This window comes from Panthera leo, chromosome A1, assembly GCF_018350215.1.
Source record: "Panthera leo isolate Ple1 chromosome A1, P.leo_Ple1_pat1.1, whole genome shotgun sequence".
Lineage (NCBI taxonomy): Eukaryota > Metazoa > Chordata > Mammalia > Carnivora > Felidae > Panthera > Panthera leo.
Window position 1 is genome coordinate 128028764 of NC_056679.1, and position 27171 is coordinate 128055934.

At 38.8% G+C, this 27171-nt stretch overlaps 1 protein-coding gene and 1 long non-coding RNA gene across 5 annotated transcripts in view; one reads left to right on the plus strand and one right to left on the minus strand.

The window, feature by feature from the left end:
- PDE4D (phosphodiesterase 4D) overlaps positions 1–27171 on the minus strand; it is a 1410663-nt gene that overhangs the window by 1123839 nt on the left and 259653 nt on the right. Inside the window, exon 1 of one of the 2 annotated variants that reach the window (XM_042939553.1) lies at positions 1482–1526. The exons of the other annotated variant lie outside the window; for it this stretch is intronic. The gene's annotated coding sequence lies outside the window, so the exon portion shown is untranslated. Of the gene's footprint in view, positions 1–1481; positions 1527–27171 lie in introns of those variants that run through there. 2 annotated transcript variants of the gene reach the window in all.
- Positions 1453–13954, plus strand: LOC122220291. 3 transcript variants are annotated; one of them, XR_006202782.1, is made up of 6 exons: positions 1453–1847; positions 2265–2436; positions 6490–6597; positions 7668–7714; positions 9522–9604; positions 13645–13954. It is a non-coding gene; the product is annotated as an uncharacterized LOC122220291 (long non-coding RNA). The 3 variants fall into 3 exon arrangements; XR_006202780.1 differs by having other exon boundaries at positions 1456–1803; XR_006202781.1 differs by lacking the exon at positions 7668–7714 and having other exon boundaries at positions 1459–1803.

A 27171-nucleotide genomic window follows, 5' to 3' on the forward strand; every position in this document is an offset into this window, starting at 1 on the left:
ACCGTTATCTTATGGAAATTCCCTCAACATCATTTTATGGTGGTATTTTTTCCCCAAAAGTAGTTTGGACATAGCATTTATTTCCTGAGATGGGTTTGGAAGTTACTGTACTTTTACTGAGACCGAGTGCCAAAAGGAGGGAGAGGAAGAGGGAGAGGGACAAAAAGAAAGAGAAATTGGGGGAGACAGAGAGAGGGAAAGAGACCAAGACTGCAGACATAAACTGGCTATGTTTTTTTTTTAATTATCTTCAACCTAATGAAGTGTTTGCTTTAAATTGGGAACTTCTTGCAATAATTACCTTACTTGAGAATTTAATCAAAGCTACCATAACATGATCAGAAACCTTCCTAAGTACATCACTTATTTGTAAGTAATTACTTCCCTACTTGTGCAGCTATAAGGTAAAATGCACTCAAAACAAAAGAAAATGCACACCAGTTCAAATGCACAGCAAGTGCAAATTTTGAGATTCATACTTAGAAGCCACAAATGTCAAAGTAGCTTCTCACTTGTGAAAAATAAGTAATACTGCCAGTTTCCTTAACTACTCAACAAATGGACCCAATCTGATCTTAACCAGAGTTTTCAGTAAAATTACTAATTGTGATAAGTTACAGCAATATTTAGGGTTTTCTTAAATCCAGTAATTCTGGCAAAGAGAAACAGAACTGAAAAAAAGTATACGTAAACCCTCAAGGTTTTCCATGACTTCTAAAAAGAAATGTTCCTTTTGTTAAAAAAACTAAAGCTTTTTTAACCTCATTTTTATTTTTATTTGAAAAAAATACTTTTATTTTAAAAAATACAGGCTCATAAAATTATAAAATTGAACTTAAAATTTGAAACAGCAAAGTAACAAAACCCATAAAACCTTAAGTTCTTAAAACAGGGAAAATGAAACTGCATTCCATCAGGAACCCAATTAAATTATTTTAGACCTACTCCTCTGACAATTTAGCAAAAGAGTGAAGTCTTCCTCTACAAATGGATCTATAATTGAGGACAGAACTCCCCCACACACACACCAAAAAAAAGAGGTACTTAAAAGCTATTTGGTAACTGCCCAAGAAACCAGAATGACTGTTTCAAACACCATTTCAAACCTCACCGCAAATACTTCACAGCATAATATCAGTATTATAGGGTTTCTTTGGGAGAGTGGGGGTTGTTGTTTTTCCTTTCTTTTGCAGAAAAATTAGATTACGGCGACGATTTTCTAGGGGACTAGAGTGTCAGAAGGATTGAGGGGCAGCCTGGGTGACCGAGACCAGTTTCACTTCGGTGCTCCCTTTTCCACCAGCTGAATTTCTAGTGGATGATGTTAGGCACAGCTGGGTGGTCGGTCGGGAAATGGCCCAAGCTGAGCAGTGGTGGCGCCACAGCGGCTGGCAGCCGCACCGGCAGGGCAGGCAGGACGCAGAAGGAGGGGCCGCGCGCACCTGCCGCTCTCCTCCTGGGCGTGGGCGTTGATTCCTGACCCTGCGGCCGGGCTCAAGCCACACAGGAGCCCTCCCCGCACCAGAAGATAGTGCAGACCGCTAACAAAACCGTCATTCCGGAAACACTGCACCTAATGTAATACTCTGTCCTCGGGACCACTCAATAACAGCTCGCAGGTGCCAGGGAGGCAGTTCTTTACCGGAGACGCTGAAGCACTTGTGTGTGGACGTTGAGCGTTTCCCGCGAGGGAAGAAGACGACAGGTCAAGCAGCCTCCATTTTGCAGACAGGAGAACTAATGCACCCGGCAGCCCGTCGCAAAAGACTAGGATATATCCAGAACCCGTTTCGCGTGGCACAGGTCTCTAAGTTGTACTGAAGGGAAAGCTACTTCCTTCAGAAATCGTGAGGAGTTTTGGGTGTATATGTATACGAATACGTAAATGTATATGTATATCTGTACATGCATGTATACATGCATATGAAACCTATACACATATGTAAATACACATATATGTAGTTTCCTCTTTCCATATTATCATGTTAAACTTTTTTCCGGATTTGCTACCGTATACACACAGAAGGGTTGAAAACAGGACAGAATTAGAAAATCAACTAAAATAATGTACTTATTATGTAATGTATGCGAATCCCTACTCCCACCAACACGTGGCCTGTTCATTTTTGCCTAGTTTCTAGATGAGCAGTTTGGGTCCTAGTAACATCACCCACCTTGAGGGTGCAGTTTTTAAATACTAGCACCCCCAAAACTACATAAGTATGGGTCCTGTAACATTTCCTGGACATTTCTTTATTTAATAGGCCCTGAAAATATGCTTAGGCTACCCGTGGACTCCACGAGGAACTTGCAATTCTTCAGACATGCAATTTGTGTTTTGGGGATGTCAGAGTGACTGAAACAGCCTCACAAATTCACAAGCTCCCCAAGCATTACTTGTAGAGGAAAAATGTCACTATACATCATTTTAAGAATGTAAGTAAAAATTATTCTCATGAATTTAAAAAACAAATTCATTTTTAAGCGTCACTAAATTCATAGTGGTTTTTGTCATTATATATTCCTCAAGGCACACATTCCGAAAATATAATTACCCTCATGTGTAACTGTGGGCTGGATTTAAGGCCTGGCTTCTCACAGAAGAGTATAAATGGTTTGGGAATTCTGAGACAAACCGATTTAAAGTTAACCCAGGATTCCCCAGTCAGAGACCCTGGTTAATCTGCATACCTGCCATCCTTTCTCTCTTTTCTGGAATCAAAAATCTTAACTTCTGGGGCACTTGGGTGGCTCGGTTGGTTGAGCGTCTGACTTTGGCTCACGTCACGATCTCACAGTTCATGGGTTCGAGCCTCACATAGGGCTTTGTGCTGACAGCTCAGAGCCTGGAGCCTGCTTCAGATTTTGTGTCTCTCCCTCTCTGTGCCCCTCCCCCAATCACACTCTGCCTCTCTCTCTCAAAAATAATAAATGGTAAAAATTTTTTTTTTTAAATCTTAACTTCTGATAATTCTCAGGGGGATACTTTTCCATGTTTGACAGCAGAACATATGCCTTCCAAAGACTAAAAAATCTGTACCCCAATAGTGATGTGGGGATCCTGGAAGAAAGAAAGAGACTCTACTTTGGGTATCATCAGGGGTGAGCAAGAGCTAAGCCTCCTTTTCAGAGTCCATTTTTTTGTTAACTTCATGAAAAGAGCCTGCCTAACAACATTGCCAATATAGAAGATGGGCAAGCAAAGCCAAAAGAGGTAGTGAGAGTGGTGTCTGAGTGGCTCAGTCAGTTAAGGGTCTGACCCTTGGTTTTGGCTCAGATCATTATCTCATGGTTCAAGAGTTCAAGCCCCACATCAGGCTTTGTGCTGACAGCATGGAGCCTGCTTGGGATTCTCTCTCCCCCACCTCTCTCTACCCCTCCCTCATTCAGGCACACACACTCTCTCTCCTCTACAAAACAAACATAAATAAACTTTAAAACACAAGAAGTAGTGAGAGACAGGCTTAGCTGAGTGACACCATTTAAACATGTGTCACTAGGTGCACCTGGATGGTTACGTTGGTTGAACGTCTGACTTTGGCTTAGGTCATGATCTCAGGGTTCACAAATTTGAGCCCCTCACTGAGCTCTGCACTGACCTGGTGGAGCCTGCTTGAGCTACTCTCTCTCTTTCTCTCTCTGCCCCTCCCCGACTTGTGCTCTTGCTCTTTCTCAAAATTAAAAAAAATAAACTTTAAAAAATAAACACCTGTTACTACATTTGTCCCCGTTCAACTTAAAATTAGGTGAGTCAAGGAGCACCTGGGTGGTTCAGTGGGTTAAGCATTGGACTTTGGCTCAGGTCATGATCTTGCAGTTCATGAGTTCGAGCCCCACATGGGGCTCTGTGCTGACAGCTCAGAATTTGGAGCCTGCTTCAAATTCTGTATCTCCCTCTCTCCCTCTCTGATCCTCCCCCAATCAGGCTCTGTCTTTCTGTCAAGAATAAACAAACATTTAAAAAATTTAAAACAATTATATGAATCAACAAATTCATTTTTTGCTTAAATTACTTCAGTCTGCTTTTCTGTTCCTTGCAAAGAAAACCTTGCCTAATACTAGAGGTAAACAAAATGTTTGTCACTGAAAAGATCTCATTTAAAAAACTGATTTGTGGGGAACCCGGCTGGCTCAGTCAGAACAGCATGTGACTCTTGATCTCAGAGCAGTGAGTTCAAGCCCCACAATGGGTGTAGAGATCACTTAAAAATGAATTAATCAACATTTAAAAAATTGACGATCAAAAATTGAAAAAAATGGATAATCACTGCGCTACAGCATTTTCACACTGTTACCCATGTCCTTATTCCTCAGCTTTTCTCCTTTCTCAGTTGCTGTAATGCAACACTCTCTTAGTTCTTCTCCTAACCAAGACTATGGCCGTTCCATCTTTGTCTCCCCAACTGTCCCTCAAGTGTGCATGCTCTGGGTTTCTGTACTCAGCTGCTTCTCTCCCCATGTTTTTCCCCCTTCAGTTTCATCCAGGGGCTAGTTTCCTATTACTTTCCTTGTTGCTCCTGAACTCCAAAGGTTCATCGGTCTCCTGACACCTCACCAGTCTTCTTGGATTGTCTTGTTTTGGGAGTCGTTTTTAGACTCTCCAGGCCTTCCAATGCTTTCATGATTCTAGAAAAAGCTAGATGGAGTATCTGTCATCCAGTTTCTCTAGAATTCTCCCCACTGACAACAGGATACCATTTAAAGCTTTTTCAACAGACAAGAAGACCTTGAGTACCACAGCCACTACTTTCCAGAGTAGCTTTATCTCCTGCCAGTTTCCTCTTCGTACTTTGACACACCGACAAGTCAGTTCTTTCCATGCCTCTGTCAGAGCATATATTCCTCTATCTTCCTGCACCACCCCGTCCCTCCTGATTGCCTGGTAAATGTCCATATAGCCTTCAGAGACTCCTCCAGAGATATTAGCCCCCTTGTTTGTAGACACCACAGGACCTTATGCTCAACACTTCAGAATTATCAGGTTACTATATTATAATTTCATTTTCATGTTTATCTTCCCACTATAACTGAAATTCACTGAGGGCACACGTAGTGAATTTTTCTTGGCTCCCCCATGCCTATCATAGTATATGATGCTTAGATAAATAGAAGGGGAATTAAATCTTCCCTCAATTTATGAAATGTTGCAGAGGCTTAAATGCATTTCCTTTCAGCTCCATCTCCTGGGAGAAATGATAAGATATGAAATAAAATGTTTCTGCCTTGAAAAGGCAGCACTTACATATGAAGACTTTATTAATACCACTTCCTACCTAGCTTCACAACCTTCCAAAACCACCCAGAATCACTGTAAGTCATGGAAAGACAAGGGAAATTCAACTATTTCCTCAAATCCACACAACCTCAGTTCTACCCCATAACCCAGTGCACATTCCCATTCCCTTCCTTAAATTCACGGAAAAGTGACAGACTACTTTGACATTCTCTCTCATTCTCAATGCTTTAAATTTTATATGCTTATATAACTTATATAGAATTCCTTTTTAAAAAAATGTATCCCACAATTGTTACCTGGAAATAAGGTGGTGGGCAAAGAGACTTTTTTTTTTTTTAATGTTTATTTATTTTTGAGATAGAGAGTGCCAGGCAGGGAGGGGCAGAGAGAGAGGGGAACAGAGGATCCAAAGCTGGCTTCACCCTGACAGCAGCGAGCCCCATAAGGGGCTTGAACTCACAAACCCTGAAGTCACAACCTGAGTCAATGTCGGAAGCTAAACCAACTGAGCCACCCAGGTGACCCAGGCACAGAGACCTCTCAATAAACTTAATAAAAATGAATTTAGCAAAACTACCAGACTCCATTCTAATAAGGCTATTATTCTTCTCCGTACTTGGCAGCAAGAGTTCAAAGTTACATGTTAAGTGCAAAAGTGCAAACTGGAGCGTGAAAGAGTGACATTACCAGGGATGCCACACTATCATGGTATATCACGGCTATTTTAACCACAGGGCAGGGTTCTTCACTAGATAGAAGACAGATGTCTTTGGTGATCCGTAATACTAATTTAGAAAGGAGAAAATACCGCTTCACAAACAGGAGTTGGACTTAATAGCTGGTATTTAAAACCCTAAATCTTCGAGGAAGAAAACCTCTGAGGCCAAACCTCTAAGCCCCAGAGGTCCTCAAGGCCAGCAACACTTGAACTTCCCTCCTCTGAAAGGAGAACAAAGCCATCACCCGAGGCAGTCATTATTGTAGAATCTGTCCTTGTCCTCTCCTTCACACCACTAAGCGTGATCTCCTCTTTGCCAATATTGGCCCAACATCGATACCAAAAACAAAGCAAAGCAAAACCAAACCAATCTTTGCTTCCACATTTTAATTTCTAAGGTCGGCTAACGGTATTTCTCCGTTAGGGCTGATGGAAGGACAGTGGTGTGATTCAGTCTCTGGCAGTAGTTCCTATGACTCATTTGGTGACTGAGTCTGAAGCGGGCAGAATGTAACATCACCCCTTTCAATTTCAGTTAGAAATGCTGTTTGGGGACATCTGATTCCCAGGACACACACAGCAAGAACACAAAAGGAAAAAAAAAACAAACAAGGAAAACAGAAAATCTCATTAGGCGGAGCAGGTAAGAGATTTTAGAGCAGAGGTGAAGATTACTTGCAACTCTCCCTATGAGTTATCCTTACAGCTATTTATAAGGATATTATTTTTGTTTCCTCTACAAATTGTATGACCTGCAAGAAATTAATTTGGTATATGGGTCTGCCCTCACCCTAACCCTCAAAGGAAGAAAACTGCAAAAGTTAATTAGACAGCAATTGCTTTTGTTTTTATAAGGGCTCTTTATTTTACAAGGAAAAGAAGTTTTCTTCAAATTACAAATTTCCCTACTGAGTTAGAATATGATGGGAAGAGTCTTATTCATGCCTCAATCTGGGGGAATGTCTCTTCTATCTAGTTCTTAAAATGTGGACCCTGAACAAGCAATGGCAGCACAACACCAGAAACTTATTAGAAATGCCAATTTGAGTCCCATCCCAGACCTACAGAATCATACACTCAGGGTGGTAGATCCCAGCAATCTGTAGCATAACAAGCCCTCCAGGTGATTCTGATACATTTCAAAGTTTGAGAACCTACAGATCCCAAGAAATATTTTGGGGATGGAATAAGGAATGAAGAAATAATGAGTGCCCTAAGAAGTGCTTACTGCTAAAAAAAAATATTCCATTTGGTGATGGTTCAAAAGCAACCATGTTGTATATCTGCCAAATTTATCAACTGTCTAAACACTATTATCACCATAAGAATTCTAAACCCACGTTGGAAAAACTTTGGACAGGAGAGGGGTCGAGTCCTGAATGACTTAAAACAATGTAATATAGAGGATAAAGACTTGGGAGATTCTGGGCCCCATGTTTTACCCCAAGGAGCATCTCTATGGACCAACAGGAAGAATCAAAGCAGAGCTTTGTTCAGACCTGTGTAATATAGAGATCTACAAGGGACCTTAAAAATCCCTGAAAGCCACTTCCAAATAAGAGCCTAGAACAGCATCTTAGATCCCTGATTTCGCTTAGGTCTGCCATGATCCTCTCTAGACCTCCAGTTCTAAGAACAGGAGAAAAAAGTTTCTGAGATCCCCATTATAGTTCACATTCAACATATAAGCATTGTGTCTCTACCTTGTACCAGGTACTTTCAACCAACTCTCTGATAAAGACTTTCAACAACCAACTCTTGTAAGTCAGGCATTTTGTTCCCTTTGTAGTATACATCTATTATTTGTGTCTGCCCAGCACCTTATCTCCCTCCTCCTGGCAAGAGCATAACTACTTCTTTGTAGGAACTATTCCCTTCTTGATTTCAATCCAGGGTTAATAATAATAGTTTTTCTCTCCTCTTTGTTCACATAGGTAGACAGATGACTCCCCAGAATCTTGTTACATACCTAAGTGAAGGGGACAGAAAATCACTTTTTTTTTCCTTTTGAGATGCTCAGCTGGGGTGTTCTAAGCCTGAAGCTGCCAGTTGCCATGTCTCTTTTTACATAAAACCCATCTGCTGTCAGTGAGGAAGAGGCCAACACAGAGCAAAAAAGCAGAGATAACAGTATCATGTGGTGACGGGCCCCTAAGGTCTCATATGTGCTAACAACGATTAGGTAGCTATTCTGATTATAGGACCTACCCTCCAACCAGATCAGCTTTTCTTGCTTGAGCTAGCTTAGTTTTCGGCCACGTGCAACTGAGTGAGAGTCCTAAGGTATCACATTATGAATGATTAAAAAGATGTAAAGGATTAAGTATATTGCCCAAAGTACATACTTAGAAATTGGAAAGACAGGACACCCAGCGCTTCATGAAGTCTTCAATATGTTCCACTATACCACAGAGAGTAATTTTTAAAAATAAGCCTAGGGTCTTACTGAATACATTATGCAGTGACTGGTTTTTCAAGTCACATATTTAAACAGAATACAAAAAGCATGAACCATAGAAGAAATCGTGGGAAGTTGGATTTCATTAAAATTAAGAACTCTGTTCATCAAAAGAAGTATATTCACATATTTATCAGAATACATAAACACACATCAGTAACAAAAAGATAATTAACAGTTAAAACATTTGAACAGGATTTTATAAAGGAGGTTTCATAAAAGCCAGTTAGTATATGAAAAGGTACTCAACCATCATTATTCAGCAGGAAAATGAGTACTAAAACTGTAATGACATACTACCACACATTCACCAGAGCGACTAAAATTAAAAACACTCACAATACAACATATTGGCATAAATGCAGAGGAATGAGGTCTCTCATATATTTCCGGTGGGAAAGAAAACTGGTACCACCCTTTTGGGAAAACATTTGACAGAAAGTAGTAAAGCTAAATTATTCCTACCTTATGAACATGCAATCCTAATTTGTGTTCTAGCTACTAAAAAATAATGAGTACATATGGCCATCAAAAAACTTACCAGATATTCGTAATATCTGAAAAATGAAAACAGAGCAAATGCCCATCAAGAGGAGAAAAACATATCCATATAGTCAAATACTATACAGCAAAAACAGTCAAAACCAAGCTAAGGGAAAACAAGAATGGTGATAACCAATGGTGAGAAGGATGGTTTTTAAATCTTGCTTTGTATCTTAAACCAGGAAGTAGTTACACAAGTGTATATATATGTAAAAAATTGCTGAACTATACACTGAAAAATTATGTACTTTTCTATTATACCCTGTTTAACAAAAAAAAAAAAAAAAAAAAAAAGAATTGGGGTTCTCGGGCGGCTCAGTCAGTTGAGCATCCAACTCTTGATTTTTGGCTCAGGTCGTGATCTCACAGTCGTGAGATTGAGTCCAGCATCGGGCTCTGCATTTGGCACGGAGCCTACTTTGGATTCTCTCTCTCTCTCTCTCTCTCTCTCTCTCTTTCTGTCCTTCCCTCACTTTCTGTAAATAAATAAATAAATAAATAAATAAATAAAATTAAGAAAATGCTACAAACATACCCTAATTGTCTATGGTTTATTATTTTTAAAGTTATCTTTGAAGACTCCACAACATAGAACCCCAAAAGGGAATAGAATTGAGATCATTTCTAATGAGTTCCAATTTCTGCCTGGGTAAGTTGTATAACACAATAGAGTCTAGAAAGTATTTATGTATTTCAGGGTTGTTTGTGGATAGGGTGTGATAAACTGATGAAAAGAAATAATTTACACACTGTTAATTCACTTTTCTTGATCCACAAACTCACCCCAAGTTTAATTTCAATGCTCCTTGAAAATAGGGGAAAATATAACTCATCTCATTCAGCTTCATAAACCCTTTCTATGAACTATAGATACTGGGCAAACTCTGTTTTGAGGAGTACTGTGTTATTAAATTACTATTTTATTAATATACCCACCTCTTCCAAAAGCACCCTCAAATAATTATATTTTCTCTGTGTTTTCAAATGACCTTAGAATAATCCATAAATGACAGAGCATTAATGTAAGAGAATATACAGCAGCCTTATTATTTCTAACTAATCATTAAAGTGCAATAAACATGACAAAAAGCATGTCTAGGCAAATATACACACTCACAAATATTATCCAATCTCTTTCCAAACCTCCTGCATGCTGACCTTATCAACCCAATTAGATGGTTTCCCATTTCCAAAGCAAAGTTAAAAGCAGTAAACATATCATTAAGAAAAATGGGCAAAGGTTAGCTTCCTGCAGAATTGTTCTTAGAATAATTGTATGATTTTTGTCAATTTGTTTTGAGAAGTGACAATTGCTACTGGAAAATAGTCTGTTTTATGCTTCTCTCACTGACGTAATAGAGCAGGCACTGCTGAATATAACATTACGGAACTGGAAGGGGTCATAGAAATAATTCTTCTTCCTCATTCAAAAAGTGAGAAAAACGAGGGCCTGAAATTTTTAATTATGTGCCCAAGACAGATATTTGAGGGATACCTAAGTTTCCTTACAGATATAATGTAGAATCAGTCTATGAGCTCCAAAATGTAAATGAAAAAATATATACACCATAAAGCAAATTTTACTTTACAAATTGTGAGGAGCCTGGCAAGGTCCTTGAGTTTTACAACCAGTGATTTATTTTGAGAGAGAGAGAGAGAGACAGAGAGAGGGAGGGAGGGAGGGAGGGAGCATATGTGCATGCTAGGAAGCGGGGGAGGGGCAGAGAGAGAGAGGGAGAGAGAATTCCAAGCAGGCTCCTAGCTGTCAGCACAGTGCTTCATGCGGGGCTCCATCAAAGGAACCATGAGATCACAACCTGAGCCCAAATCAAGGGTCCAACACTTAACAGACTGAGCCATCAAGGTGCCCCATTTTTCTAAATGATTCTTTGGTATGATCTTCCTAAAGCACAAGTTTTACCTTCTAATACAATCCTCACTGCTTATTTTAACTGAGTTTCCTAGAAACAGTTGCTGACACTAAGAGTCACGGGAAAGGCATTTATTAGAGTTTCTAGGAAATACAAGAACAGGAAGTAAGAAGAAAAGGGAAAGGAAGGAAGTCAGGCAAGGCTGAAAGATAAAGCCCCATCCACAATAGATGACACTGGCTCACTAATGCAAGGGCAACCTAGAGACGGAAGTCCGTGCTATTCACAGTGTGGTTTGTAGATCCCTATGGTCTGAGAATCAAGTGTGTCTGGTCAGTGATAACATGCTGGCAGCTAAGTCACTAAACCCACTGTTTATTTCAGCTGACATTTCTTTCTTGAAACTGTTTCCTTGGGAAGGAAGCAGCATGTAGGTTTCCCTTCTGCCACAAACTGATTGTGTCCTGGATGGTACGAAGTTTGCAGATTGGCTACTTTGAGCGCACTAGTGGAAATCACACCTGGCAATTGTCCTGATCAGGGGAGAGGAAGCTGCATTATTCATATCCCATCATCATCAATCAGTGCTTAAGGACTTGCCCGGGGGTATAGAGTGAAAATGCCAAGGCATTTCCAGATCTTAGTGAGGAGAGGGAGAAGCTCCGGCAGGCTGAGAGCAGCCTGTCCACAAGGAGACATGGTACTCCCTGTTTGCTCGGAGTAAAGCGACACCTGTGCAAGGAAAAGGCAAAAGACTCCAGGGTGATAAGGGAAGAACATGAACACTGCTCAATTGCCTGGAAAGTCCACACTTTGTCCTAGAGCACGATGCCTGCTACATCCGGTCTTCATCTTTTCACTTTTCTAATTACATCCCATCCCAATCCATCTCAGTCTGCACTAGTGGTTTTCAATTTTGCTTACACACAGGAATCACCTGGGGAGTTTTTAAACTACTGATGCCTGAATTTTATACCCACCCATCCTGAGTTTATTATCTAGTAAGGCCTAGGTGGTGGGATTTTTAAGTTCTCTCCCTAGGGTGATTCTGTAATACAGCCAAGATTGAGAACCACCACTCTAAGCTTTTATATTAAACTACTTGCAATTCCCTGGGTTTGACATTGCACGGCTCTGTCTGCCATGCCACGAACGCTGCAGAAATACCCTTTCCTCATCCTTGCCTTCTGAAACCCAATATTCATTTAAATTTCTATTCCTCCTTAAAGCTCAATTAAACCTCCATTTTCTCAGTTATAATGGTTAATAAACACATGGCCAAAGCATTCAGTGTATTTAGCACCTAACCAAAGTGAAGGAAATGTACTTTAATATGTTGTATTTGTATACAATGATTTTAACCCTCTAAAAAACAACATGAATATGTGAATCATAAGCTTTTATCTAGATCATTTCTAAAACCTCAGGATAAAGAAATAATACCAAATACCAAAGAAAAAAAAACCTTTGTGTATAACTCCACTGCATTCCTTAAATGAGGAGAAACCACCTAAACGTTCATCATGAACGGAAGAGTTATATAAACTATGTCGTAGTCCTACAGGGAAATATATCAATTGAAAACAATACTTCAAAAGAGTTTTTAATAATCCGGAGAACTGTTTATACTGTGACAAACCAACCACTTACATATATACTCAGTTTATAAAATTGTGAATATAAAACATTCTTATCTATTTTCCAAAAAAGCATTTAAAAAGATGGGAATAGACAAAAAATAAATCAACTATTACTTTGAATGATAGTATTGTGAATACAAAAATTAAGATATCATTAATATTTTCTTATAATTGCTGTTTTGACTTATTTAAAAATTAAGACTATACCTTTAATATTTCCCAAGTATTAATTTCTCTTATTAATTATAACATATCACAAATGTGGCCCTTGGATTACACTTTATATATTTTTTATTGTTTGCTTATTTTTGAGAGAGAGAGAGAGAGAGAGAGAGAGAGAGAGAGTGGGGGAGGGGCAGAGAGAGAGAGGGAGACACCGAATCTGAAGCAGGCTCCAGGCTCTGAGCTGTCAGCACAGAACCTGATGTGGGACTGGAACTCACGAACTGCAAGATCATGACCTGACCTGAAGTTGGCCACTTAACTGACTGAGCCACCCAGGTGCCCCATACCTTATATTTTTAATTGGGGTTTAATTTACATACAATAAAATCTTCAGAACATAAATGTGCTGTTGAATTGGTTTTAACAAAGTTGTGAGAACAGTTCCACTACCCAGAAACCTTCCTTGTAGCCATCCCTCCTCAATCTACCTCCCACCCCTATAAGAAGCAACCACTAATCTGATTTACATCAATTTAAGTGAGTTGTGCCCACTCTAGAACTGCCTATAAATGAGATCATAGCCTATGTACTTTTCCTTCCTTTACTCAGAATATTTTTTGAGATGAATATTATTGCATTTATTAGTGGTTAGCTCCTTTTCATTGGTGAGTCATTTCCACTGTGTGAATATACCACAGTTTGTTTAGTCAGACTCCAGTTGATGAATATCTGGGTTGCTCCAGTTTGGCTATTATAAATTAAGCTTCTATAAGCATTCTTATACAAGTTTTTATGGGCATTTGTTTTTATTTCTCTGGGATAAATACCTATATTTTAGGCAGCCTCCAAGATGGCACCTAATGATCCTTGCCACCATGCATCCCTACCCCCTACTCCATATACACACATTGAATAGGGCTAATCTATGTAATCAATAATATATTAGGAAAAAAATAGACATGAGCATGGTTTTTAAGGCTACATCATAAAAGCTGCCACCTTGCTCTCTCTAGGATCATTCACTCTGTGGGATGCCAGCTGCAAGGAGGACACTAAAAGGAGGAATACGCCAGAATCCATATGGCAAGGATCTGATGCCTCTTGCCAACTGCCACCCTCAACTTGTCAGTCATAAGAATATGCCATCTTTGGAGCAGAACCTCCAGCCCCAGTCCAGCTTTCAGGTGACTGTGGCCCTGGCCAACACACTGACACCTCATGTGATATCCTGTGGCCAGACCACCTAGCTAAGACAGCTCCTGGATTCCTGACCCTCAGAGACTGTATGAGATAATAAATATTTACTATGGTTTTAAGCCATTATGTTGTAGTAATCTGATGCAGATAACTAATACAATCTAGGAGTGGAACTCATGGATCATAGAGTACATATATGTTCAATGTTTTAAGGGATACTAAAAATTTTCCAACTACACTACCAGAGTTAGGATTTTTCCCTATTTTCACCAACACTTGGTATCATCTGTCTTTTTTTCTTTAGCATTCTAGTAGGTGTGTAGCCGTATGTCCCTGGGATTTTAATTTAGATTTCAGAGATGACTAAAAATATTGAACATTTCACATGCTTATTATGTATCTTATATTTTATGTATTATTGATACACATTTTATACGACTGTAAAAAACACCTTCCATGGAGCTTGATAGTAATCAGGGATTAATAAATGCTTTATTAAAAATTAATAAACAGGGGCGCCTGGGTGGCTCAGTCGGTTGAGCGGCCGACTTCGGCTCAGGTCATGATCTTGCGGTCCATGAGTTCGAGCCCCGTGTCGGGCTCTGTGCTGACAGCTCAGAGCCTGGAGCCTGTTTCAGATTCTGTGTCTCCCTCTCTCTGACCCTCCCCCGTTCATGCTCTGTCTCTCTCTGTCTCAAAAATAAATAAATGTTAAAAAAAAATTAAAAAAAAAATTTAAAAAAAAATTAATAAACAGATGAACAGGTTTTTCCCCTCAAAACTTATGAACAGAAGTAACCCTGAGCTATTTCAAAAATAGGAATTATAAAATGCACAATATAATCTATATCTTCATTACTGGGTGGTAGAAATTCACAATGAGATGTTCAAAGTTTCTCTCTCTTTCATTTCCTAGGAGAAAATATGTTGTCGTTCCCCTTAATTTTCTATTAAGGATTTTTCTTGCTCACTGCACTTGGCATTGTGCTAAAAGTCTTACAGTATAAGCTAGGAACAGAGTAACCCTGTTAGGCAGACCATGGAGGCAACCATGAGTTATGAGTTAAATTAATAAAATCAACACAAAGTAAATTAAATCTAGTATCTGAAGAGATGGCCTCAGAAGATGTTAACAAAGACAAAAAAACATGCAGACCTTGAGCATCATCTAATTAACAACATAAATATATCTACAGATACAACTTGCTGTTAATGGTGAAATGGTCATATTAGAAAGAGATAAAAGGTAACCAGGGAGCCAGAATTTGCTGTAATTTATTTAGTGTATAGATACTACAACAATACCAAATGAGGTGCAAGGAACAACACAAGAGTTCTAATCACTATAAAGAGGTGTTCTCCATTGTGGGGCAGAGGTGAATCATCAGGTATGGTATCATGGCCCTGATGACAGAAGTTCTCCTTTTATCTTTGTTCAGACTCCATGACAATTTAGCTTCCCACAAGGGTATGTACTGGAGCAGACTTGAGGGTTCAGATCGCAACACAAGAAACAGTTCCCACCGTAAAACAATAAACTGACCCAGGAAGAGATGAGCTAATCAGATAATTAAGACATTCTACTCGGGTTACTGGCACGATTTCACATATTTAATTAATATGGCAAATAATGACTTCACAAACAGCAAACTTGTGCTAAAAAAAATAACTTTTCATTTTTCTATTACTGTACTTAATTCTTTTCTTAAACACCATTTTTCTAGTTGCATATAACAAACCTAGTCACTTCAAGGTATTTTTCAGTCAGATCATGGGTTCCTCTGTCATATAAAATGAAAGCAATGTCTTCTCTCATGTCTGTGTGTAGCATCTGATATTTACAGAATGGAGGCCTGGCAGAGCTGCCATATTGTAGAACTCCAAAAACACCAATCGTGGCAGTATTAAAGCTTCTTCTCAGTCAACATTTCTCTGCTCTTATGTCCACTACTTATGAGAAAACAGTGGGTTTTTCCTGTCAGTACTTAGGAAGAGATATTCCTCTCTCTCAGATTCTTTGAAGATGATAATCATCTCCACACAAATTATCCTGTGAATTCTCCTCTGACCAAAAAGCTTCTTTGGTCAAAGTTAGACAACTCTACCGATTTCTACACCATTCTGAGGGCATGTAAAGAGCTGTGTAGTGGTTACCTATTGTGGTAGAAAAAAACACCCAAAACTTAAAACAATAATCATTTTATTATGTTTATGATCTGTAGATCCAATCTTCAAGGGCTTGGCTGGGTACTTCTTCTGCCTCCCCTGGAATCACTTGGTGGTATCTGGCTGGTAGCTTGACTGGTTTGGAATTCCAAGACAGAGTCACTCACATGCCTGTTGTCTTGCTGGGATGGATGGCAGGCTCAACTTAGCTGGCCCCTGCTCCCCTCTCCAGGCAGTCCTACAGAGGCTCTCAAGCAGGATGGTCCAACTTCTTCCACAACAGCTGTCTTTTCCCTGAGGGAGCATTCTAAGAGATCCAAGCGAAAGATGCTAAACTCATTAGCTAGCTTGGAAGTCACAGAAGCTCACTTCTGTTGCATTCTTTCGGTCTGCTAAGCTACTATAATACCTTCATTCAAGGGGAAGAGAATTAGATTCTGCCTCTCAATGGGAAGCAGACAAGACTTTGTGGCCGTTTGTAATCTGGGTTGGAAAGGAAAGAAGCAACGTTTCCAAGCCTCTGTGGGGATCGTAAGAAACTCAGTAAGGTTAACTCAAATTCTCTTGGCCTTCACTACCATCTCACGCCATGCTATATACCATCATCCCTTCAAATGGTGTTAAACCATCCCCGGATATAAGGAGATTCCCACCTGGGAATCCAATTCCATCCTCCCTAGGTCTTTTGTTCTACCCAAGGTGGGAGGACCCTCATCTTTACCCAGCAACCAGGACAAACAGTACTGAACAGGATAAATTTTCTTGTCTAGAATTTATACCAGGACTTTATAATTCAAAATTCAAAGGCTATTAATGTTTCTTCTTTTTCCCCTCTGTGGTCTACTGAAGCTTTCCTCTGAGTCAGAGGAACCAAAATCTAGATCAAAGTGGCAAACAGGACTACAGGTAAAAGATTGCAGGAGCAAAAAAAAAAATCACCTCAGTACTTGCTTCAAAATAATTATTCTGTCACTTTTATAAATGAGCGTTCTGGCTTTTACATTAGTCACTCATGAGTTTATTTGTTCAATTCCTTCTCTCAGAGACCGTGAGCTGATTAAATCTAGGAGCAATGATAAAAGTCAATCACTGGACCTGCAAAGAACCCAGCTCACTTCACTGAATTCTAACAAGGGCACTCTCCAGGGCTCTGCTTCATAATATTATTAATTAGAAGCTCCCTTTTATTTAGTTAGCACCCTAATACTATACAAGGTGCTCTGCCCATATTACTTTATTTAAATACACTGAGAACCCTATGAGATAGGTCATATTTTTTTTCTACTTTATCTATATAGAAACTGAGACTAAGAAATTAAGCAACTTGGAAAAGATCCCACAGTGACAGAGGTACTCTAACTTAGGTCACTGAGCTTTAGAGTTCAAACTCTAAACCACTATGCTACTGATGCTTTAATGTATGTTTTATAACTGCAACAAAGTGTAATTCTATTATTGTAACTACTTTCTGAATAAACTTTGTTTTGATGACACTAACCTCTGGCTAGAGTCATGTATATTTTTTTTTCAACGTTTTTTTTTTTTTTTATTTTTGGGACAGAGAGAGACAGAGCATGAACGGGGGAGGGGCAGAGAGAGAGGGAGACACAGAATCGGAAACAGGCTCCAGGCTCCGAGCCATCAGCCCAGAGCCTGACGCGGGGCTCGAACTCACCGCGAGATCGTGACCTGGCTGAAGTCGGACTCTTAACCGACTGCGCCACCCAGGCGCCCCTAGAGTCATGTATATTGACTGAGGTTGAATTTTAAACATCTAGTTTTCAAACTTTTGCAGCACACCAATAAGGAATTTTAATCAATCCGTATATGGATATGAAGATTTAACATAGCTAGGAAGAAAAGAAAACAGCAGATAATAATAGTAAATCCATAAAATGTAACAGGATATACAAACGCAAATAGCCTACATGTCAGTTTTACCTATTATTTGAATATAAACCTCAAAAACTTTTTTTTTTTAAAAATAAGACCAGGTGAATATTAAGACTTGGTTTTGTATTGACATGAACAGTGTTCTTTAAAGTGATTATGCTAAGAAATCTCTTTATTTTTATCCCTGTCACATCTGGTGACAGCAAAGGTTAACTTGTTAATCCCCAGTTGTGGACTATAAAAACGTAGCAGACTTCAAGAGAGTAGAGCTATAATAGTAAAGTACCAGTGAATCACACATTCTAAATCACAGATGCTCAAATAAATAAAATATGCTGCCCCAGAAAACCCGAAGGATAAAGTCAGTTGGGATCAACTTTCACAAAAATGTGAGCCTTAATGCACCGTGTCTTGACTCCTAATACTTTTGCAAATGTAGCAAAGATATCTTAAAATACAGTCACTTAATTTTTCAATTAAGACAAGCTCTTCTTTTAAATGCACGTTAAGCAATCCTTTTTTACAGTGCAAAGAAAACGAGATACAGACAAAACTACACAAATGCCAGCAACTAGAAAAAAAACAGGCCAGAACCAGAATAAACCAACCTGAGAGCTCCCCAAAACTTGTACATAACTTCAAGAGTGGTACTGGTTTTAGGTTCTGTTGTAAAATACTCTCCCACACTCCCTTTATCATCAATGCCATCTGGCACCCCTTAATCCTTAGCTGTCCTTTCTGGACATATGTAAACTCTGTTAAACTGATTAATTCCAACTTCATCACCCAAGACTATAAGCTTGAAGATGGCTGTGTTGTAATAACTTCCAATCACTCTTTGAACCGATCACCTATTTTCTGACACAAAAAGGGAAAAATATACAAATATATAGACATACATAGATACATACACACAAGTGTGCAGTCTTTATAAATGCATAATCACAACTAAACAGTTGAACTTGTAACCCAAGTTTTAATAGAAACATATATATATGTGTGTGTGTGTGTGTATATATATATATATATATATATATATATATATATATATATATATATATATATATATTTCTACAAGCATAATTAAAGATTTAAAATGGCAAAGTCTCCCATCTATGCTAATAAAACAGCATTATTAAATGAGATAATACTGTATAAGTGGATATGCTTAACATTTGGTTGCCATTTGGTAAATGTCAGTTCTCTTTCCCTTTCAGTTATGCAGAAAATATAAATATTAAAAACTGGGAGGAGATAAAGAGGGATAGTAAAACTCCTTCACACAATACCAAAGAATTACCTTTCATGAGGTTAGGGAATTGATTTTATTGATTGATGGATCCTTGACACCTGGCCAAAGTAGCATTCAATAAATATATGCTGATGATTATGCAATAGGAAGGAGGGAAGGGAGGAAAAGGAAGGAGTGGGGGAGGGAGCAAGTCTGACTAATAAACTGTGTAACTCATACTATAATATTCTTTCACAAGATCAGTGATTCTGATTCAAAAGCTAAGAAATCATTTTTCCTCAGAAATACCTAAAAATACAATGTATTCACTCTTGCTCTGTAGGAGAGTGGTTAAGCTCATGGGACTGGAGTCAGACTAGAGTTCAGTTCAAAGCCCACTGCACCCCTTTGACCTGTGTGATCTTGTTCAAGTACCTTAAACTCTCAAGGCCTCTGTTTTCTCATCTGAAAAATAGTTACAATAAGCAATGCATAGCATTTAGTATCTGTTGTGGGCTGAATTATGTCCCCCTAAAATTCTATGTTGAAGCCTTAATCCTAAATGTGAATATATTTGGAAATAGGGCCTTTAAAGAGGTAATTAAGGTGAAATGAGCTCATAAGAGTGGGTCTCTAATCCAATACAAGTGGTGTCCTCCTAAGAAGGCAAAGAGACACCAGGAGGGCACACAAATGGAGGAAAAGCCATGTTAGGACACAGCGAGAAGGAAGCCATTTAACAGCCAATAAGAGAGGCCTTAACAGAAACCAGTCATGCCAACACCTTGAAATTAGACATACAGTCTGTATCTAGACCCAGGAGAAAATAAATATCTGTTGTTTCAGGCATCCAGTCTTTGGTATTTTCAAATGGCAGCCCAACTGACTAATACTGCATTTCATAAGGCTGTTGTGAGCACTGGACTAGAAAATAAATGTAAGAAGTGTCATGCCTAGCACATAGGGGCTGCCTATAAAATCTACCTAATATTGATTTGGGAGACAGTTTTCTATAAGTCTTTCACATTTCTGCACATCTTCTTAGCAGAGATTCTGAAAGCTCTGGGTCAGAAGTCTCTTTTCAAAGATGTTTATAGAGCAAAGAGCCTTAGAAAAGAGAGAAAAAAAACAGTGTTTTCATCTGGAGCAGAGGGAAGGTGTATTTACTGCCCAATATCATAATGACAATGTTTTGCTCCAATGCAAAGGTTGATCAGCTTTGCTGCAGCCTAGTAAAAAACATTTAGGTTCCCTAAGCTCAGAGTTCCTTGACTGAGATGCAAACACACTGTGTGTGTGCACCATCCAACTTGGTTGCTCCTTTTTCCCTCCAAAGAACTTCGGGGCAAGGGCAAAGGGAAAATGACACAAACTTAAAGCTCACATTACCTGCAATGCTGTGACTAACCATTTCCTTTGTCTCTGACCTGAGAGACTCATGTCTTCTGGGAGGATTCCTTAAACTATGTCAAGCCAACAACTTATAACTAAGGCAAAACACAGATCTTTCACAGTTCTTAACAATTACAAGCATTATTACTCTTATTCCTACTCTTTAGGAAATAAATGCACAAGACAAAAAATTTAAATACAACCTCAGAAAAGGTAGCCACTTCTGTATAAGGGCTTGCCAGTTAAGGCAATTACCAAAGAGAAAGTCTATGTCCTCCTCAAACCAATCCTTCTAGTTGTGCTCCCATAGTCTTTTCTCCCCCATTATCTCTTCTGTCTAATCCCTGGAAAACCTTACCTCACCCTATAACCACCTTCCACCTCTCTCCTACTCATACCCAAACCTCTTTTAAAAGTCACGTTCATTATCTGATTTTTTCCCTTCACTGTTTCTTCACTCTTCAGTAACCTTAATACAGCATGCCTCACCATCTCTACTCACACAGTTTTGGAAAGGTTACCATGAACTTTTCTTTGTGAGTAAATGCAATGGGCATTTGTCATGGCTCCTCTTACTTGACCCTTCTGCAACATTTAACATTGCCATTCCATGCCTCGTTTTTTAAAATTCTCTTTTTGATGTCTATAACATCATACTCTTCTGAATTTCTCCTACATTCTCTGTCTCAAGCTCCTATACTCAAGCTTTAAAAAGTTCAGTTCCTCAAGCCTCAGTCCCAAGTTCCTATCTCTTTTGAGGGTGGTACTGTCTGTCCCTGAGTGATCCCATTTGCACCCATAGGCTGAGTCATCACCAACAATCAATCACAAATGTAATCTCTGAACTAGATTTTCTTTTCCTCTGAGATCTAAACTCCTAGATCTAAATTCAACAACCCTTCTTGAATTTCTTGAAAGTATCTCAAATTAAATATATGAGTCCAAGATTGTGTCTGCCTCTCTCTCTCTCTCTCTTCCCATGCTAACATATAGAAATAACACATGCCATTTGAATGAATTAATAAATGCTAAAGCAGGAGACTATTACTTTGGTGTCCCCCAATAAACCATGCTTCCTAGCACCATATTCTCTTGTCATTCTCTTCCTTTGAACCTGAGAAGGCTCTGTATACTTGTTCTAAGCAACAAGTGCTACAGAAGTAACTCTGTTCTGGTTCCCAAGCCCAAGCATTACAAAGGCCTAGAAGCTTCTACTCCAGTACTCTTGAATATCCTGAGCTGCCATGTAAAAGTTTCTACCAATGGAGAGAATGCATGAAAGACCATGTGAAAACAGAGAAGCCCAGTCATTCAAGCATCCCAACTGAGCCTACCCCAGGACATGGCTGGCCCCCCAGCTAAATATAGCCACAGAAGTAACCACCAGCAACACCATTAACCCTGATCCATGTTTAAGAATCATGAGAATAGTAATAATGGTTATTTTTTAAGCCACTAAGTTACAGGGTAGTTTGAAAGTAGTTATAAAGAAGCATCTACAAACTAAGAATAATTAGACATCAATTATAAAAAATTCTATAGAAGTTCACTGATGCATCTGTAGTTTTTAATATCAATTTTATTTTTTCTGCTCAGAATAAAAAGCCAAAAAATTCTACGTATAGAATTCTGAGACTCTAGAAGATTTTAATTTAATAGTAGAAGTATAGGAAGCTCAGCGCTCATGAATAATACACATTCTAGCAGTTTGGATATATTCACTTCAGAACCTCAGGTATCTTAATCTAATATTTGTCTAGTATTACTTTTTACAGTTGATGATGCACTGTTTGCATAGAGAAATGTTAACTACAAAATTAAATCATTTCTTTCACAAGGTTAACAATTATACTTTTCTTATAAAGTCGTATGTTTGTCAGTCACAATGTCTTCTCCTGAGATGAGGCCATCAGAGTTGCTTGATTGCAAAATTCTTAAAATATAGGTAAAATAAAGGTATTTTACAGTGAAGGATTATAAAAGAGACATGTACACCTTGAACTGAAGTTTCAGATTATTTCAGAGAAGTTAAGAAGAGACAAGTAACCCTTTATTCTTGATTTATAAAAGATCTTCTAAGTTCTGAAAGATAGCATTATTTCCCAAAGGCTAATGGAGAAATCCACACGATCAGACAGATCTCTTTTAATAAAAGTCATAACGATGAAGATGCTCACATCCCAAATGATGGTGCACTTACTAGCATCAAAATTCAATTCCCATTTAATCAACCTCTCTGAACAATCACTTGGGTCTGGCTTTTAGAAACCTGGTTTTAAAAGAGTAGATAAAGTAGCAAGAATCAACACCTGATTTTGAACACTTCCCCAGCTGCAAGCATAGCAGTTATTCAGCAAAGTTTCATTAGAGAAATCTGGAATTCAGCCCAATAATTTTGGACAGAAATGGTCTTACATAACTCTTCTTCAATCTAAAGGCAGTTTAGCCTCCTCTCAGGAGGAGCTATTGCTGCTGAAGGGACATTTTCACTCTATTACATTAATTGTTTGGATAGTGCTGACCACATAACACCCAAGCTCCTCAAAGGAAAAAAAAAATAGAACAACAAGCATCGTGGGAGTCTATGCTCTCTCTACAATGTAGACTTAGTGCTCATGGTTTATTTTGTTTTTAATTAACAACGAACTATGAAAGGTAAGAATCTAACCAAAAAACCCTACAGCTTTAAAAAAAAAAAACAACACTGAAATGTGAACTAAAAATACTTAAACACTTCCTGAGGGCTTTATTCATTTCTAAAATAGGGGGTTTGGGGACATTATTTAGGTTCAAAGAAAAAACAAGCCACTATTCCTGAATATTACAGTCTTGGTGTAAAAAAAAAAAAAAAAAAAAAAAAAAAAAAAAAAAGGAACAACATAATGTCTTTTGCAATGGGGAAATTTATTCTAGTGCTCTGTTTCTCATTCCTTGAGAGCCACCCATATCCTGAATGTATGAATCATTCTAAGTCTTTCTCTGCCATTAGCAGAAGCACTCTCACCACTGGTGTAACTCACTATTGTTTCGGCAAAAACAACAGTGGGGGACAATGATTTCAATTCTAGTTGACATTAGAACAAAGTAATTAGGAAACTTCTTTCCATGTAAAAAAAGTATTCCTTGACTGTCAGGATGTTTTATTAAAGAGAAGAACTTCCAGTCAATGGGAGAGAAGAAAATGTGAGGTTGAATGAGTAGGATAAAACAAGAAAAGGTCTTAGCCTCTATTATGTTTACAAAAGCTTCCTTGAGGAGTTTTCCAAAATCACTTGGCAGCCTAATGTGAAATGTGAAATGAAGCTTGAAAAGCAATGGTATGGTAAACACCATCTATCAGAATTAGGCAGGCTTTGGCAAAGGCTCTGGAAGATGTCAGATGAAACAGTTGGTTCTGGCATGAACAGGGTTTAAGGTTTGTTCTTTTCCCTGGTCTCTCATTGCTCCTACCTGTTTTCATGGAGAGTGTGGGGATGACCTGGGTGGATGATAAAAGGTACAAGCTTGCTAGAAAGGAAAGAGAAGGCATGTTCATTAGGAAAAAAAAAGCAGACAAAAGTGGGAATAGTTCATAAAAGTAGGAACAAATTAAAACTATGGATTTTTTTGGAAGGGGGAACAAATTCTTTCTCCCACCCTCCAATGGTGATGTTATGATTTAACTTGGGGTAACCACATTTCCCCATCTCAGGCAATCATGGTGTAGGACCCTCCCCTGACCACAGATATTTGGTCAATGATGGTCATGTGACCCACATGAGATTCCCATGAGATTCAATCCTGAGACTTTCATTAAAACTACTGGAACAGAGAAATTATTTTATTGAGGATTCTGAAGCAATAGAATGTAAACCTCATGGCAAAGTACATAAGTTGGTAACAAGTTCATGTGCATGGAGTCTGCTTGCATGATGCTAGGACAGAGGAAAAACTAGTTGTGTGACAGAGAAAAAGTCCAAATGGTATGTCTGAAGTCCTGACCTACCGCCTGGGCTTTTCAATGATCAGAACCACTTAAGTTAGATTACCATCACTTGCAACCAACAAAACCCATACCTGAAGCAATACACCAAAAAATGCCAGAGACAAAGTGAGTAACCAAACATTGTATGAAAAGATACACACTTCAAACAGTCACAATAAATTATTCAAATGAGACCGTTATAATCCTATGGAGCCATTCTATGCCGTGAGTCCAGCAGTGACCTCTTGGAATGAAGATCCCAAATCCTTCTGTCTTGAGCCCCTATAACACTGCCAGCTCTGGCCTGGGCACTATGAGGTCCAGCATAAAATCAAGGTCACAGTTAAGCTATGGAGATGAGATATTAATAATTGAAGCAGTTGCATAACAGTTTAAGTGATTATGTGTCAAAAATGACCTTTGCAGACACCATAGGTTGGAGACACCCTGATGTGAGCTGACATGGTGTGTGAAAAAGGAACTCCCTTAGTTAATTCATTGTTTAATAAATTCTCTTTAATCATCCTCTTGTCCAAGGTTGGTTTCTGACAACAAGGATCTATAGCCAACTGTTTCTAAACTATGTAATCTATAAAAAAAAAAAAAAAAAAGAAGAACCACTTTGACATTTTAGGGCCTCAGACACAGAATGGCTCAGTAGGATATACAAATTTAAAGGGCTTTTAACAATTAAGGCAGTTTTTTTTTTTTTTTTTTTTTTAATTTTTTTTTTTAACGTTTTTTTATTTTTGCGACAGAGAGAGACAGAGCATGAACGGGGAGGGGCAGAGAGAGAGGGAGACACAGAATCGGAAACAGGCTCCAGGCTCTGAGCCATCTGCCCAGAGCCTGACGCGGGGCTCGAACTCTCGGACCGCGAGATCGTGACCTGAGCCGAAGTCGGACGCTTAACCGACTGAGCCACCCAGGCGCCCCACAATTAACGCAGTTTTGAGTAATCATGATATAAAGTTTGGTAACATTAAGACACAATGAAATACTACAGGAAATTCTTCAAAATAACAACAGATATCAAAAGAAATGTTCTGGTTATCATTATGGTTCTGTTGTCCTAAGACAATAACTTAGTTGCTGAGGGGTACAAGCAGGTCATGGGAGGATTTTAAGTCAACAAATAATCCTGCTTTCTTGCAACTTCAAATCCTTTAAGTCTGTGGTCACTTCTCCTTGGATTACTGAGAGGATAAGCAGTAATTTTCTTGGTGTTGATGTTTTGCCTTACTCGAACATGATGGGCCAAAATATTGCAGTTTTGTTCCTTAGTCTCAAGTGCTGGCAAATTCAAACATGTGAAGCCACATCAAAGGTTCACTCTTGAAACACCAACTGAGACATGATGGTGTCTCGGAGCCTGTGCTCTGAACCACTGTCAGCCACTGCGTCCTTTTACACACGTATTTCCAACAAGGGAAACCACAGGGATTTCTCAACCACATGTGTGCTAAATTGGGTAAAGCAGGTTATTTCACAAAGATCCAGGAAGCGTAATTATTACTAAGCATTTTCAGACCCATCAGCGAGGAACAAACTGTTCACAACACATGAAGAAGCCTTAGACTAGCCCATGGAATAGAAAGGGTAAACTGAAACCTGCTCTGTGGAACTAATATATACTCAGGTTTCTCTCCAAGAAATAAAAACACCAGGGCAGAGGGTAAAACAGAACAAATAAAATTATTTAAAAGGTCTTCAGACACTGAGAAAAAGAAACATTAAAATTTTAATGTGACCTTGGAATTCAAAATAGTGAACAAATTCAACAGCAGCCCTACCATCAACAAAAACAAACACAAAAAAACATATACTCAAAACTGAAGGAGGGGGGTATTAAATAATTCCACTTATCTGTTAATACTTGGAGAGGATTTCTGAAACTCAACTAAAAAATCAGAACCCATATAAATATGTCAAAGCAAAATCTCATAAAAAACAAGTAAACTCATACATATCAGATGTATCTATATAGCTTTGAAGGAGAACAGCAGGAGGGGTCATGGCCAGCCACCCATGCACATGCGCGCACATGTGCACGCGCACAAAGTCATACACTCCTGATCCTCTTGTGTCATTCACTCCAATACATATTTACTAAATCAACTATGTAATAAGTATTTTGCTAGGCAGCTGAAGGTATATAATACCCTTCTAATATTAAAATGTTAGATGCACGTGGGTGGCTCAGTGGGTTAAGCATCCGACTTCACCTCAAGTCATGATTTCAAGGCTTGTGAGTTCGAGCCCCACATTGGATTCAGTGCTGACAGCCTGGAGCCTGGAGCGTGCTTCCGATTATGTGTCTCCCTCTCTCTGCCACTCCCCTGCTCATGCTCACTCGCGCTCTCTCTCAATAATAAATAAACACTAATATTAAAACTTTAATGATTATTATTTTCTTAAAGTTGTCAGGTTCCAAGGACCACTGACTAGAGATTTAGTTCTTAAACCAGGGGTTCCCAAATTTAGGATTTTATGAAACAATAAAATTTTTACATTAAAAAATACTCTCAGGTCAATATAGGAGTGCCAACATTTTATTGTGCAAATTAAAGGCCATACAACGTAAGTGCCGTCAACTACAACTGTCATTTCCTTTTTTTTTTCTTTAAGCAAAGGGAAATGTTAACAATGTAAAATAGGAAGGTCAGACACTCAGAGGAAGAGACAATTCCCAATGAA